Source organism: Dendrobates tinctorius, unplaced genomic scaffold (genome assembly GCF_039654945.1).
Source record: "Dendrobates tinctorius isolate UK_male_01 unplaced genomic scaffold, ASM3965494v1 ptg000046l, whole genome shotgun sequence".
In the NCBI taxonomy this organism is placed as follows: Eukaryota; Metazoa; Chordata; class Amphibia; order Anura; family Dendrobatidae; genus Dendrobates; species Dendrobates tinctorius.
Window position 1 is genome coordinate 64672400 of NW_027361714.1, and position 15147 is coordinate 64687546.

The window sequence follows — 15147 nt, forward strand, 5'->3', positions numbered from 1 at the left end:
CCTTGCCATAAGGCAAAGGTGATAACTAAATGGCTCAGGGAACAAAACATAGAGATTTTGGGACCATGGCCTGGAAACTCCCCAGATCTTAATCCCATTGAGAACTTGTGGTCAATCATCAAGAGACGGGTGGACAAACAAAAACCTTCAAATTCAGACAAAATAAAAGCCTTGATTTTGCAAGAATGGACTGCTATCAGTCAGGATTTGATCCAGAAGTTGATTGAGAGCATGCCAGGGAGAATTGCTGAGGTCCTGAAGAAGAAGGGTCAACACTGCAAATATTGACTTGCTGCATTAACTCATTCTAACTGTCAATATAACCTTTTGCTACTCATAATATGATTGCAATTATATTTCTGTATGTGATAAAAACATCTGACAAACACACATAAAAACCAGAGGCCAGCAGATCATGTGAAAATATAATATTTGTGTCATTCTCAAAACTTTTGGCCATGACTGTAGTCGGACGATTTTGCTCGACCCGACTTTTGGAAAAGTCGGGTTTCTTGAAACGAAACTCGACCCTAAAAAAGCAAAAGTCGCTCAACTCTACCTATAAGGTTAATAATATAACCCATAAAGGTTCCCCTATAACTTAAGGTACAGGTATAATACAGGCAGATAATTGGTCCATAGAATCAATGGTCACATTATATTATTCCACAAAACATGTAATACAAATGAATAAATAGAGTCCAAATGGACACAATAGGAAACCAATGATAGTAGACTGCTAAATAGTATGAAATGTATCCTTAATCAACCCGCCCCACAGTATGAGCAAAGGACATAATCTAGAGGCGGAGAAAATTTCCAATGGTGCAGCTGAGTCCTGCAGAAATGTACTCAGAGCCAGATGACCATCCTTCAGAGTAGCGCCTAACCTGTGCGCTTAAAAATATAGCAGCCGTACCATACCAAAGTTAGGGGGAGCCTGTGGATGCCCATAACCGTCACCATTGCAACCTATTAAGACATCATCGTCAACATGGCAACCATTGTGACAGCATCTTCGCCATTGCAACCTATTATGACATTAGTGTCGCTATGGCAAGCATTATGACATCATAATGAGGGGCGGGGCTTGCAACCTATGATGACATCAGCATCGCCATGGCAACCATTATGACATCATAATGAGGGGCGGGGCTTGTTGCACACACACTTTTCCCCATTATGTAGATAAAGGATGGAATCTCCAGCGCTGGACTTCAGTTAAAAATACATCATTTATTGTAAATTCTTAAAATCGAACAGAAAAAGTGTGGATAAGGACATACAGGCAGATGGGGTCTCTGGTGGTCTCCAACCAACGCGTTTCGACCTAGAGGGTCTTACTCATGGTTCACACTAGACCAATACTGACGACTACAAATAGTACAAAAACTAGTAAATCACAGGTGTTGGACAAAAGAATTAATGAAAATAGGGAGTATCCCTACCAGTTAACTCTTGCAAACATTCAGCCTAATGTGGAGCTGAAACAAAAACTAGTCGGAAAAACAGGAAAAAAAAAAAAAAAAAACCTAATAAAAAGATATCATAAGAATATAATAACAATCACAAAAATTATCAGAATAACCAGAATTGAATAGGACTAAGTAGAATGTAAATATACAGAAGAAAATATCAATCTAATTGCAATATTAAATCAAGTCGTTTGTTCAGACCTAATGGTACTCTTGTATTTAATTTAAAAATCCAAAAGGATTCACGATTTAATAATTTTCTCCTGAAATCACCTCCCCTAGTAGATCTATAGACTTTCTCTATTGCTATAATTTTGAGACTATCAGTTTTACCTCCATGAACAGTTTTACAATGATAAGAAACTGCTGAAATATTATAATTGCTACTAGTAGCTTCTGATAAGTGTTTCCTAATTCTCTTTTTAAGAGGTCCTATTGTGCAGCCTACATATTGTAGGTTACAAAAAACGCATTCAATAACATATATTACTCCTTCTGAATTACAATTTATGTGAGACTGAATAGGGTATGATATGCCAGTAACACTAGAAGTGAATCTGCTGGTTTTAACCACATAATTGCAGACTTTACAGGGATGATGTCCACATTTGGAAAAGCCTTTATATGACAACCAAGTATTATTTTTAGTTCTCCTATTACTGATAAAAAGACTAGGGGATAAGATATCGCTCAAAGCAGGAGCTTTCCTGGCTATGTATCGTATCTGGGTATTGTCCAGAATTTGACCAAGTTTATTATCATTGTGTAAAATAGGTAAATATTTTTTGACAATGTCCGTTATCTTATTGAATTGTGGACTGTACATGGTAGAAAAACTAACTATAGGACGGTCATAATTATTACAGGGGGCCCGTGTGCGATTCTTTTTCTTGCTAGCAGTAACTCCAGTGTGTACAAGGCTCAAAGGAGATTCATTCAGCAGGGTGTGTCTATCGATCCTGCTGACAATATTATCAGCTTTCCTTAGCATCCAATTGGCATATCCTCTGTCCTTAAGTCTAGAGAGGGTTTTGTTTGATTCTTTAGCAAATGTTATAGGTGAACTGCAATTTCTTTTTAACCTAATTAATTCTCCCACTGGAATGTTTTTAACCACGTGCTTGGGGTGACAAGAATAAGCTTGTAAAATTGAATTTGTATCTGTGGGTTTTCTGAAAGGAAAAACGCAGACCTTTTGGCTGTCAGGATTCACAGACAAAGTCACATCCAGATAACTGATAGAAAAATCCGACACTGTAAATGTAAATGAAAGATTAAAATCATTCATATTAATATAGCTAATGAAATCACTAATCCCTGAGATGTCTCCCTTCCAAATCAAAATCAGGTCATCTATAAAGCGGCCATATAGTTGTATATTTTGTGAAAAGGGATTATTGTTACATAAGATATATTTCTCTTCCCAAACAGCTACTGTAATATTAGCTAAAGCTGGGGAACATTTACCCCCCATACTTACTCCTTGTTTTTGTAAGAAAAAAATTCCATCAAATGAAAAATAATTATGTGAGAGAAGAAAGGAAACTGCATCCACAATGAAGGATTGAATTTCTATCACATATGTGCTATATTTGTCCAAAAAGAATGTGAGACTAGAGATAATCACATTATGTGGTATGGACGGGTATAAGCCCACCACATCACAAGTAATCCATGAATATTCTGGTGACCAATGATAATCATCCAAGGCAGAGATTAACATTTTGGTGTCTCTGATATATCCTGGAAGATCAATGACCAAAGGTTGTAGGTAATGATCAACCCACTCTGCCAATTTCTCTGAAAAAGACCCTATCCCCGAAATTATAGTTCTAAAGGGGGGGGGGAACAAATCCTTGTGGATTTTAGGAAACGCATGATAAATGGGAATCACAGGGTTCTTGATATTAACATAATCATAAATTTTCTGTGTTATGGCCCCTGTGACTAAACCATCGTTTAATAATTTTGACAAATCACACTGAAATTTAGACGTGGGATCACTAGAAATCTTGGAATAGGTAGCAGAATCATTCAAAATGCGCAGATTTTCTGAATAATACAGGCCAGCATTAAGCACGACTACTCCACCCCCTTTATCTGCCTGTCTCACCAGAATGTCAGCATTATCTTTTAACTCTTTCATAGCTGCTCTCTCTTGTGCTGTTAAATTGTCATATGTCATTTCTGTTATTTTATCAAGCTCCACTAAATCTTTCTCTATTAGTTCTTGGAATATATCTAGAATAGCAGGTCTGGACTGAACTGGATAAAACCCTGGATTGGGCATTTTAAAGAGATCATTTAAAGTCCTATTTTTTGGTAAGGAATGTGATTGTAAGTCTCTAAGAGTGGAATAGCCTATAAGATCTTTAAAAGAAAAATTTCCATAGGGAAAAATTAACTCAGGAATGTTTGTAGATCCAGACAGTGACAAGGTCTCTGAAGAGGTGGACTGGTAGTCAAAATGACATTTCAAAGTTAAATTTCTGGCAAACTTATTCACATCTAGAAGAGTCTGATAAATATCAAATTTGTTGACTGGACTAAAACCCAAGCCTTTGCTCAAGAGAGTCATATGAGCTTCTGATAGGATATAGCTTGAAAGATTTATTACAGGGCATGTTGATATCTCCTCCGGTTTCTGAAGTGGTAGTTTCTTTTTATGTTTCCTCCCCGCTCTTCTCCGTCGTTTTTTGATCTCCTTACGATAATTCCATCACTACGGATATCCTCAGAATGATTAGTGTTGAAGGAAGCATCTAAGAACTCTTCTGACGTATTCAGATTAGAACTGGAAGACGCTGTTGAATCATGAGACCTGGTGAAGCTGACCCTGCGATCTCTATGGTGAAAGCCTGAAAAACCATGCTGATATCGTTTTTTACCTTCTTGAAAAGGACGGCTTTTCTTCCAGGAATAGACCTGGTTCAATTCAAAGTCGCGTTTGTCTCTTGTGAATTTACTGCGTTTTATATCTGCAATATATTCTTCCAGTTTGGAAAGATTTTTTTCCATTCTTGAATTAAATTTGTCAAAGTCTTTCACATTATTGTGTTTGTTCAGAGAAGTCTGCATCTTAGTGATCTCTTCTTTAACACAAGTCATCTCCAGTTCCTCATATTTAATAATCAACTCCATTAATTTGAAAGAACTTTGTGTAAGAATCTGCTCCCACTCTAATCTGAAAGTGTCTGAGTAGATGAAGGTAGGTCTTTTATTCAGTCTCAATCCCCTAGGGATAAGTTTTTTCGTCAGATAAGATTTTAGAGAGGTCATGTCCCACCATAATCTGGTTTCCTTATTTTTCCGATTTTCCAGTTTATTAAAAAGGTTTTCTAAAGACTCTACCTGAGAGACCCCACTGCTCACATTAGTAACATCATCTGTAGAGTCAAAAATGGCTGCAAAGATATGCTGCCTATTTCTGTCCAAATCCATATCCATAGAATTAGTGTTTACAAGCGTCCACAACAATTATAGAGTAAGGGAGCAGGACTAGATCATAAATATAATTATAGAAGGATAGGGAAAATGAAGGGAGGTCAGCTCACCAGTCTCGGTTGCGATCCATAATCCTCCTGCGCACGGAGTCACCTTGATCAGGGGTGTTGACTGAAGCAAAATAAAGGATGGAATCTCCAGCGCTGGACTTCAGTTAAAAATACATCATTTATTGTAAATTCTTAAAATCGAACAGAAAAAGTGTGGATAAGGACATACAGGCAGATGGGGTCTCTGGTGGTCTCCAACCAACGCGTTTCGACCTAGAGGGTCTTACTCATGGTTCACACTAGACCAATACTGACGACTACAAATAGTACAAAAACTAGTAAATCACAGGTGTTGGACAAAAGAATTAATGAAAATAGGGAGTATCCCTACCAGTTAACTCTTGCAAACATTCAGCCTAATGTGGAGCTGAAACAAAAACTAGTCGGAAAAACAGGAAAAAAAAAAAAAAAAAACCTAATAAAAAGATATCATAAGAATATAATAACAATCACAAAAATTATCAGAATAACCAGAATTGAATAGGACTAAGTAGAATGTAAATATACAGAAGAAAATATCAATCTAATTGCAATATTAAATCAAGTCGTTTGTTCAGACCTAATGGTACTCTTGTATTTAATTTAAAAATCCAAAAGGATTCACGATTTAATAATTTTCTCCTGAAATCACCTCCCCTAGTAGATCTATAGACTTTCTCTATTGCTATAATTTTGAGACTATCAGTTTTACCTCCATGAACAGTTTTACAATGATAAGAAACTGCTGAAATATTATAATTGCTACTAGTAGCTTCTGATAAGTGTTTCCTAATTCTCTTTTTAAGAGGTCCTATTGTGCAGCCTACATATTGTAGGTTACAAAAAACGCATTCAATAACATATATTACTCCTTCTGAATTACAATTTATGTGAGACTTAATAGGGTATGATATGCCAGTAACACTAGAAGTAAATCTGCTGGTTTTAACCACATAGTTGCAGACTTTACAGGGATGATGTCCACATTTGGAAAAGCCTTTATATGACAACCAAGTATTATTTTTAGTTCTCCTATTACTGATAAAAAGACTAGGGGATAAGATATCGCTCAAAGCAGGAGCTTTCCTGGCTATGTATCGTATCTGGGTATTGTCCAGAATTTGACCAAGTTTATTATCATTGTGTAAAATAGGTAAATATTTTTTGACAATGTCCGTTATCTTATTGAATTGTGGACTGTACATGGTAGAAAAACTAACTATAGGACGGTCATAATTATTACAGGGGGCCCGTGTGCGATTCTTTTTCTTGCTAGCAGTAACTCCAGTGTGTACAAGGCTCAAAGGAGATTCATTCAGCAGGGTGTGTCTATCGATCCTGCTGACAATATTATCAGCTTTCCTTAGCATCCAATTGGCATATCCTCTGTCCTTAAGTCTAGAGAGGGTTTTGTTTGATTCTTTAGCAAATGTTATAGGTGAACTGCAATTTCTTTTTAACCTAATTAATTCTCCCACTGGAATGTTTTTAACCACGTGCTTGGGGTGACAAGAATAAGCTTGTAAAATTGAATTTGTATCTGTGGGTTTTCTGAAAGGAAAAACGCAGACCTTTTGGCTGTCAGGATTCACAGACAAAGTCACATCCAGATAACTGATAGAAAAATCCGACACTGTAAATGTAAATGAAAGATTAAAATCATTCATATTAATATAGCTAATGAAATCACTAATCCCTGAGATGTCTCCCTTCCAAATCAAAATCAGGTCATCTATAAAGCGGCCATATAGTTGTATATTTTGTGAAAAGGGATTATTGTTACATAAGATATATTTCTCTTCCCAAACAGCTACTGTAATATTAGCTAAAGCTGGGGAACATTTACCCCCCATACTTACTCCTTGTTTTTGTAAGAAAAAAATTCCATCAAATGAAAAATAATTATGTGAGAGAAGAAAGGAAACTGCATCCACAATGAAGGATTGAATTTCTATCACATATGTGCTATATTTGTCCAAAAAGAATGTGAGACTAGAGATAATCACATTATGTGGTATGGACGGGTATAAGCCCACCACATCACAAGTAATCCATGAATATTCTGGTGACCAATGATAATCATCCAAGGCAGAGATTAACATTTTGGTGTCTCTGATATATCCTGGAAGATCAATGACCAAAGGTTGTAGGTAATGATCAACCCACTCTGCCAATTTCTCTGAAAAAGACCCTATCCCCGAAATTATAGTTCTAAAGGGGGGGGGGGAACAAATCCTTGTGGATTTTAGGAAACGCATGATAAATGGGAATCACAGGGTTCTTGATATTAACATAATCATAAATTTTCTGTGTTATGGCCCCTGTGACTAAACCATCGTTTAATAATTTTGACAAATCACACTGAAATTTAGACGTGGGATCACTAGAAATCTTGGAATAGGTAGCAGAATCATTCAAAATGCGCAGATTTTCTGAATAATACAGGCCAGCATTAAGCACGACTACTCCACCCCCTTTATCTGCCTGTCTCACCAGAATGTCAGCATTATCTTTTAACTCTTTCATAGCTGCTCTCTCTTGTGCTGTTAAATTGTCATATGTCATTTCTGTTATTTTATCAAGCTCCACTAAATCTTTCTCTATTAGTTCTTGGAATATATCTAGAATAGCAGGTCTGGACTGAACTGGATAAAACCCTGGATTGGGCATTTTAAAGAGATCATTTAAAGTCCTATTTTTTGGTAAGGAATGTGATTGTAAGTCTCTAAGAGTGGAATAGCCTATAAGATCTTTAAAAGAAAAATTTCCATAGGGAAAAATTAACTCAGGAATGTTTGTAGATCCAGACAGTGACAAGGTCTCTGAAATGTGGACATCATCCCTGTAAAGTCTGCAACTATGTGGTTAAAACCAGCAGATTTACTTCTAGTGTTACTGGCATATCATACCCTATTCAGTCTCACATAAATTGTAATTCAGAAGGAGTAATATATGTTATTGAATGCGTTTTTTGTAACCTACAATATGTAGGCTGCACAATAGGACCTCTTAAAAAGAGAATTAGGAAACACTTATCAGAAGCTACTAGTAGCAATTATAATATTTCAGCAGTTTCTTATCATTGTAAAACTGTTCATGGAGGTAAAACTGATAGTCTCAAAATTATAGCAATAGAGAAAGTCTATAGATCTACTAGGGGAGGTGATTTCAGGAGAAAATTATTAAATCGTGAATCCTTTTGGATTTTTAAATTAAATACAAGAGTACCATTAGGTCTGAACAAACGACTTGATTTAATATTGCAATTAGATTGATATTTTCTTCTGTATATTTACATTCTACTTAGTCCTATTCAATTCTGGTTATTCTGATAATTTTTGTGATTGTTATTATATTCTTATGATATCTTTTTATTAGGTTTTTTTTTTTTTTTTCCTGTTTTTCCGACTAGTTTTTGTTTCAGCTCCACATTAGGCTGAATGTTTGCAAGAGTTAACTGGTAGGGATACTCCCTATTTTCATTAATTCTTTTGTCCAACACCTGTGATTTACTAGTTTTTGTACTATTTGTAGTCGTCAGTATTGGTCTAGTGTGAACCATGAGTAAGACCCTCTAGGTCGAAACGCGTTGGTTGGAGACCACCAGAGACCCCATCTGCCTGTATGTCCTTATCCACACTTTTTCTGTTCGATTTTAAGAATTTACAATAAATGATGTATTTTTAACTGAAGTCCAGCGCTGGAGATTCCATCCTTTATTTTGCTTCAGTCAACACCCCTGATCAAGGTGACTCCGTGCGCAGGAGGATTATGGATCGCAACCGAGACTGGTGAGCTGACCTCCCTTCATTTTCCCTATCCTTCTATAATTATATTTATGATCTAGTCCTGCTCCCTTACTCTATAATTGTTGTGGACGCTTGTAAACACTAATTCTATGGATATGGATTTGGACAGAAATAGGCAGCATATCTTTGCAGCCATTTTTGACTCTACAGATGATGTTACTAATGTGAGCAGTGGGGTCTCTCAGGTAGAGTCTTTAGAAAACCTTTTTAATAAACTGGAAAATCGGAAAAATAAGGAAACCAGATTATGGTGGGACATGACCTCTCTAAAATCTTATCTGACGAAAAAACTTATCCCTAGGGGATTGAGACTGAATAAAAGACCTACCTTCATCTACTCAGACACTTTCAGATTAGAGTGGGAGCAGATTCTTACACAAAGTTCTTTCAAATTAATGGAGTTGATTATTAAATATGAGGAACTGGAGATGACTTGTGTTAAAGAAGAGATCACTAAGATGCAGACTTCTCTGAACAAACACAATAATGTGAAAGACTTTGACAAATTTAATTCAAGAATGGAAAAAAATCTTTCCAAACTGGAAGAATATATTGCAGATATAAAACGCAGTAAATTCACAAGAGACAAACGCGACTTTGAATTGAACCAGGTCTATTCCTGGAAGAAAAGCCGTCCTTTTCAAGAAGGTAAAAAACGATATCAGCATGGTTTTTCAGGCTTTCACCATAGAGATCGCAGGGTCAGCTTCACCAGGTCTCATGATTCAACAGCGTCTTCCAGTTCTAATCTGAATACGTCAGAAGAGTTCTTAGATGCTTCCTTCAACACTAATCATTCTGAGGATATCCGTAGTGATGGAATTATCGTAAGGAGATCAAAAAACGACGGAGAAGAGCGGGGAGGAAACATAAAAAGAAACTACCACTTCAGAAACCGGAGGAGATATCAACATGCCCTGTAATAAATCTTTCAAGCTATATCCTATCAGAAGCTCATATGACTCTCTTGAGCAAAGGCTTGGGTTTTAGTCCAGTCAACAAATTTGATATTTATCAGACTCTTCTAGATGTGAATAAGTTTGCCAGAAATTTAACTTTGAAATGTCATTTTGACTACCAGTCCACCTCTTCAGAGACCTTGTCACTGTCTGGATCTACAAACATTCCTGAGTTAATTTTTCCCTATGGAAATTTTTCTTTTAAAGATCTTATAGGCTATTCCACTCTTAGAGACTTACAATCACATTCCTTACCAAAAAATAGGACTTTAAATGATCTCTTTAAAATGCCCAATCCAGGGTTTTATCCAGTTCAGTCCAGACCTGCTATTCTAGATATATTCCAAGAACTAATAGAGAAAGATTTAGTGGAGCTTGATAAAATAACAGAAATGACATATGACAATTTAACAGCACAAGAGAGAGCAGCTATGAAAGAGTTAAAAGATAATGCTGACATTCTGGTGAGACAGGCAGATAAAGGGGGTGGAGTAGTCGTGCTTAATGCTGGCCTGTATTATTCAGAAAATCTGCGCATTTTGAATGATTCTGCTACCTATTCCAAGATTTCTAGTGATCCCACGTCTAAATTTCAGTGTGATTTGTCAAAATTATTAAACGATGGTTTAGTCACAGGGGCCATAACACAGAAAATTTATGATTATGTTAATATCAAGAACCCTGTGATTCCCATTTATCATGCGTTTCCTAAAATCCACAAGGATTTGTTCCCCCCCCCCTTTAGAACTATAATTTCGGGGATAGGGTCTTTTTCAGAGAAATTGGCAGAGTGGGTTGATCATTACCTACAACCTTTGGTCATTGATCTTCCAGGATATATCAGAGACACCAAAATGTTAATCTCTGCCTTGGATGATTATCATTGGTCACCAGAATATTCATGGATTACTTGTGATGTGGTGGGCTTATACCCGTCCATACCACATAATGTGATTATCTCTAGTCTCACATTCTTTTTGGACAAATATAGCACATATGTGATAGAAATTCAATCCTTCATTGTGGATGCAGTTTCCTTTCTTCTCTCACATAATTATTTTTCATTTGATGGAATTTTTTTCTTACAAAAACAAGGAGTAAGTATGGGGGGTAAATGTTCCCCAGCTTTAGCTAATATTACAGTAGCTGTTTGGGAAGAGAAATATATCTTATGTAACAATAATCCCTTTTCACAAAATATACAACTATATGGCCGCTTTATAGATGACCTGATTTTGATTTGGAAGGGAGACATCTCAGGGATTAGTGATTTCATTAGCTATATTAATATGAATGATTTTAATCTTTCATTTACATTTACAGTGTCGGATTTTTCTATCAGTTATCTGGATGTGACTTTGTCTGTGAATCCTGACAGCCAAAAGGTCTGCGTTTTTCCTTTCAGAAAACCCACAGATACAAATTCAATTTTACAAGCTTATTCTTGTCACCCCAAGCACGTGGTTAAAAACATTCCAGTGGGAGAATTAATTAGGTTAAAAAGAAATTGCAGTTCACCTATAACATTTGCTAAAGAATCAAACAAAACCCTCTCTAGACTTAAGGACAGAGGATATGCCAATTGGATGCTAAGGAAAGCTGATAATATTGTCAGCAGGATCGATAGACACACCCTGCTGAATGAATCTCCTTTGAGCCTTGTACACACTGGAGTTACTGCTAGCAAGAAAAAGAATCGCACACGGGCCCCCTGTAATAATTATGACCGTCCTATAGTTAGTTTTTCTACCATGTACAGTCCACAATTCAATAAGATAACGGACATTGTCAAAAAATATTTACCTATTTTACACAATGATAATAAACTTGGTCAAATTCTGGACAATACCCAGATACGATACATAGCCAGGAAAGCTCCTGCTTTGAGCGATATCTTATCCCCTAGTCTTTTTATCAGTAATAGGAGAACTAAAAATAATACTTGGTTGTCATATAAAGGCTTTTCCAAATGTGGACATCATCCCTGTAAAGTCTGCAACTATGTGGTTAAAACCAGCAGATTTACTTCTAGTGTTACTGGCATATCATACCCTATTCAGTCTCACATAAATTGTAATTCAGAAGGAGTAATATATGTTATTGAATGCGTTTTTTGTAACCTACAATATGTAGGCTGCACAATAGGACCTCTTAAAAAGAGAATTAGGAAACACTTATCAGAAGCTACTAGTAGCAATTATAATATTTCAGCAGTTTCTTATCATTGTAAAACTGTTCATGGAGGTAAAACTGATAGTCTCAAAATTATAGCAATAGAGAAAGTCTATAGATCTACTAGGGGAGGTGATTTCAGGAGAAAATTATTAAATCGTGAATCCTTTTGGATTTTTAAATTAAATACAAGAGTACCATTAGGTCTGAACAAACGACTTGATTTAATATTGCAATTAGATTGATATTTTCTTCTGTATATTTACATTCTACTTAGTCCTATTCAATTCTGGTTATTCTGATAATTTTTGTGATTGTTATTATATTCTTATGATATCTTTTTATTAGGTTTTTTTTTTTTTTTTCCTGTTTTTCCGACTAGTTTTTGTTTCAGCTCCACATTAGGCTGAATGTTTGCAAGAGTTAACTGGTAGGGATACTCCCTATTTTCATTAATTCTTTTGTCCAACACCTGTGATTTACTAGTTTTTGTACTATTTGTAGTCGTCAGTATTGGTCTAGTGTGAACCATGAGTAAGACCCTCTAGGTCGAAACGCGTTGGTTGGAGACCACCAGAGACCCCATCTGCCTGTATGTCCTTATCCACACTTTTTCTGTTCGATTTTAAGAATTTACAATAAATGATGTATTTTTAACTGAAGTCCAGCGCTGGAGATTCCATCCTTTATTTTGCTTCAGTCAACACCCCTGATCAAGGTGACTCCGTGCGCAGGAGGATTATGGATCGCAACCGAGACTGGTGAGCTGACCTCCCTTCATTTTCCCTATCCTTCTATAATTACATTATGTAGATAGGGGCAAAATTGTTTCGTGAATTGGAACGCGTGGGGTTAAAATTTTGCCTCATAACATAGCCTATGACGCTCTTGGGGTCCAGACGTGTGACTGTGCCAAATTTTGTGGCTGTAGCTGCGACGGTGCAGATGCCAATCCCGGACATACACACACCAACATACATACACACCCACATTGAGCTTTATATATTAGATGGATGTGCTATAAAAAACATTATGCCCTCACTTACATCTCATCAAGACTAAGAGATAGTCATCTCGTAACGCATAGATCCGGTGTCTCATCTTTTGCATGTAATTTTAATCTCCACTTTGGATTTTTAGATCTAATATATAAAACTCAAAGTGTGTATGTATGTATGTGTGTATGTATGTGTGTATGTGTGGGATAGGCATCCGCACCATCGCAGCTACAGCCACAAAATTTGGCACAGTCACACGTCTGGACCCCGAGAGCATCCTAAGCTATGTTGTGAGGCAAAATTTTAACCCCACGCGTTCCAATTCACCAAACAATTTTTCCCCTATCTACATACTGGGGAAAAAAGTTTGTGCGTGTCAAGTCCCGCCCCTCATTATGATGTCATAATGCCCCTATTTGCATACTGGGGAAACAGTGTGTGTGTGTCAAGCCCCGCCCCTCATTATGATGTCACAATGGTTGCCACGGCGACGCTGATGTCATCATAGGTTGCAAGCCCTGCCGCTGCTCATTATGATGTCATAATGGTTGACTATGGGATGGAGGATGTGTGATGGGTATATGGGCACTGGACTATGGGATGGAGGATATGTATGACGGGTATATGGGCACGGGACTATGGGATGGCGGATATGTATATGGGCACGGGATTATGGGATGGAGGATGTGTGATGGGTATATGGGCACTTGACTATGGGATGGAGGATATGTTTGATGGGTATATGGTCACGGGTGTCATGTCGGCGGTCACGGCTGCAACCGCTCCCGCCCCTCCTCCAGTGGCAACCGCCGCCACCTCCACCTACCGGCGTCCTCGCCGCGGCGCACTCCCACGCTCTGCCTCCCCTCCTGTGACGGCACCGCGCTCCTTCCTTAGGGCGCGCGCGCGCACCAGCGTCCCCTCTTCCGCCTACGGGGGGTGGCGCCGGGGGCGGCACGTACCGCCCGCTTCCGGACCCTAGGGTATTTCTGGCGCGCTCTCTATTGAGAGGACGCCTGAGAGTTGCTGTGTGCTCGCCACGCTGCGCTTTGGCCCCTTTCCGGTTCCTATAGTGCCGCCTGTGTCCTGTCTGTCCTCCCCGTGGCTTCCAGCCCCCGGCTCTGCTTCCTTGTTCCCAGTGTTCTCTCACCCTGCATGACCGCCCTGTTCTCCCTCCTGGTACCCCCTTGTGTGCTTCCTCCCGGTCCTCTCCCCTCTAGTACCTGCTCCCTGTCTGTCTACCCATCCTGTAGTCCTGTTAAGGTCCTCTACCTCTCAGTCCAGTACTCCTGCCTACGGGCGCCTCTTGTCCTTGAGCCGCCCCTCCTGGTACCGGCTGTCGCGGTTCTGTCCTCGGTAGTCTTGCCCCAAACGATCCCTGTATAGGGGTCGGTCTTCACCTGGAGCGCTCGACCCCCGGGGCTCCAGATCCGCGACCCAGAGGGTCCACTCTCGGACGTCCGTTTTCGAAAAACGTCACAGTACTCTCAGGCCATGGACCCCGCCGGTGCCACGGCTGCCACGCAGAAGGAACTGTTGTTCCTGCGTGAAAATCAGGCCCGAATCATGTCTTTTATGAAGTCCATGGACACCTGTTTGTCCGCTATGCAGACCTCTGACCCCAGGCATGCTCCCCTCCTAGCCAGCCTGCAGCAGGAGCTCGCGCAGCAGCGCGATGCCCAGTCCCACGTTTTGGGGTATATGGTGTCCATCGATGACCGACTGCTTGCCTTGCAGTCCGCTGCGGTCGTCTCTAACCCTCCCAGGGACGCCGTCTCCTCCCCGCCCCCCCGCCTGGGTAAGCCTCCCAGATATGGTGGAGATCCTAAACTTTGTCGGGGCTTTTAAACCAGTGCAGACTGCACTTCGAGCTGTTGCCCCAACAATATCCCACGGATCGCGCCAAGGTGGCGTTCATAGTATCCCACCTCGAGGGAGAAGCCCTGTCCTGGGTGAACCCTCTATGGGAGAGGGATGATCCCGTCGTAGCGAGTATCCAGAACTTCCTGGAAACATTTCGTAAGGTGTTTGACGAACCCGGCCGCTTGGCTTCTACCACAGAAGCCCTCTTTAATCTCCGCCAAGGGTCGCTTACTGTGGGGCAGTACGCCATCCGTTTTCGGACGTTGTCGTCAGAACTCGGATGGAATAATGAGGCACTTGTGGGTGCCTTCTGGAGAGGCCTTTCCAGCAAGATTAAA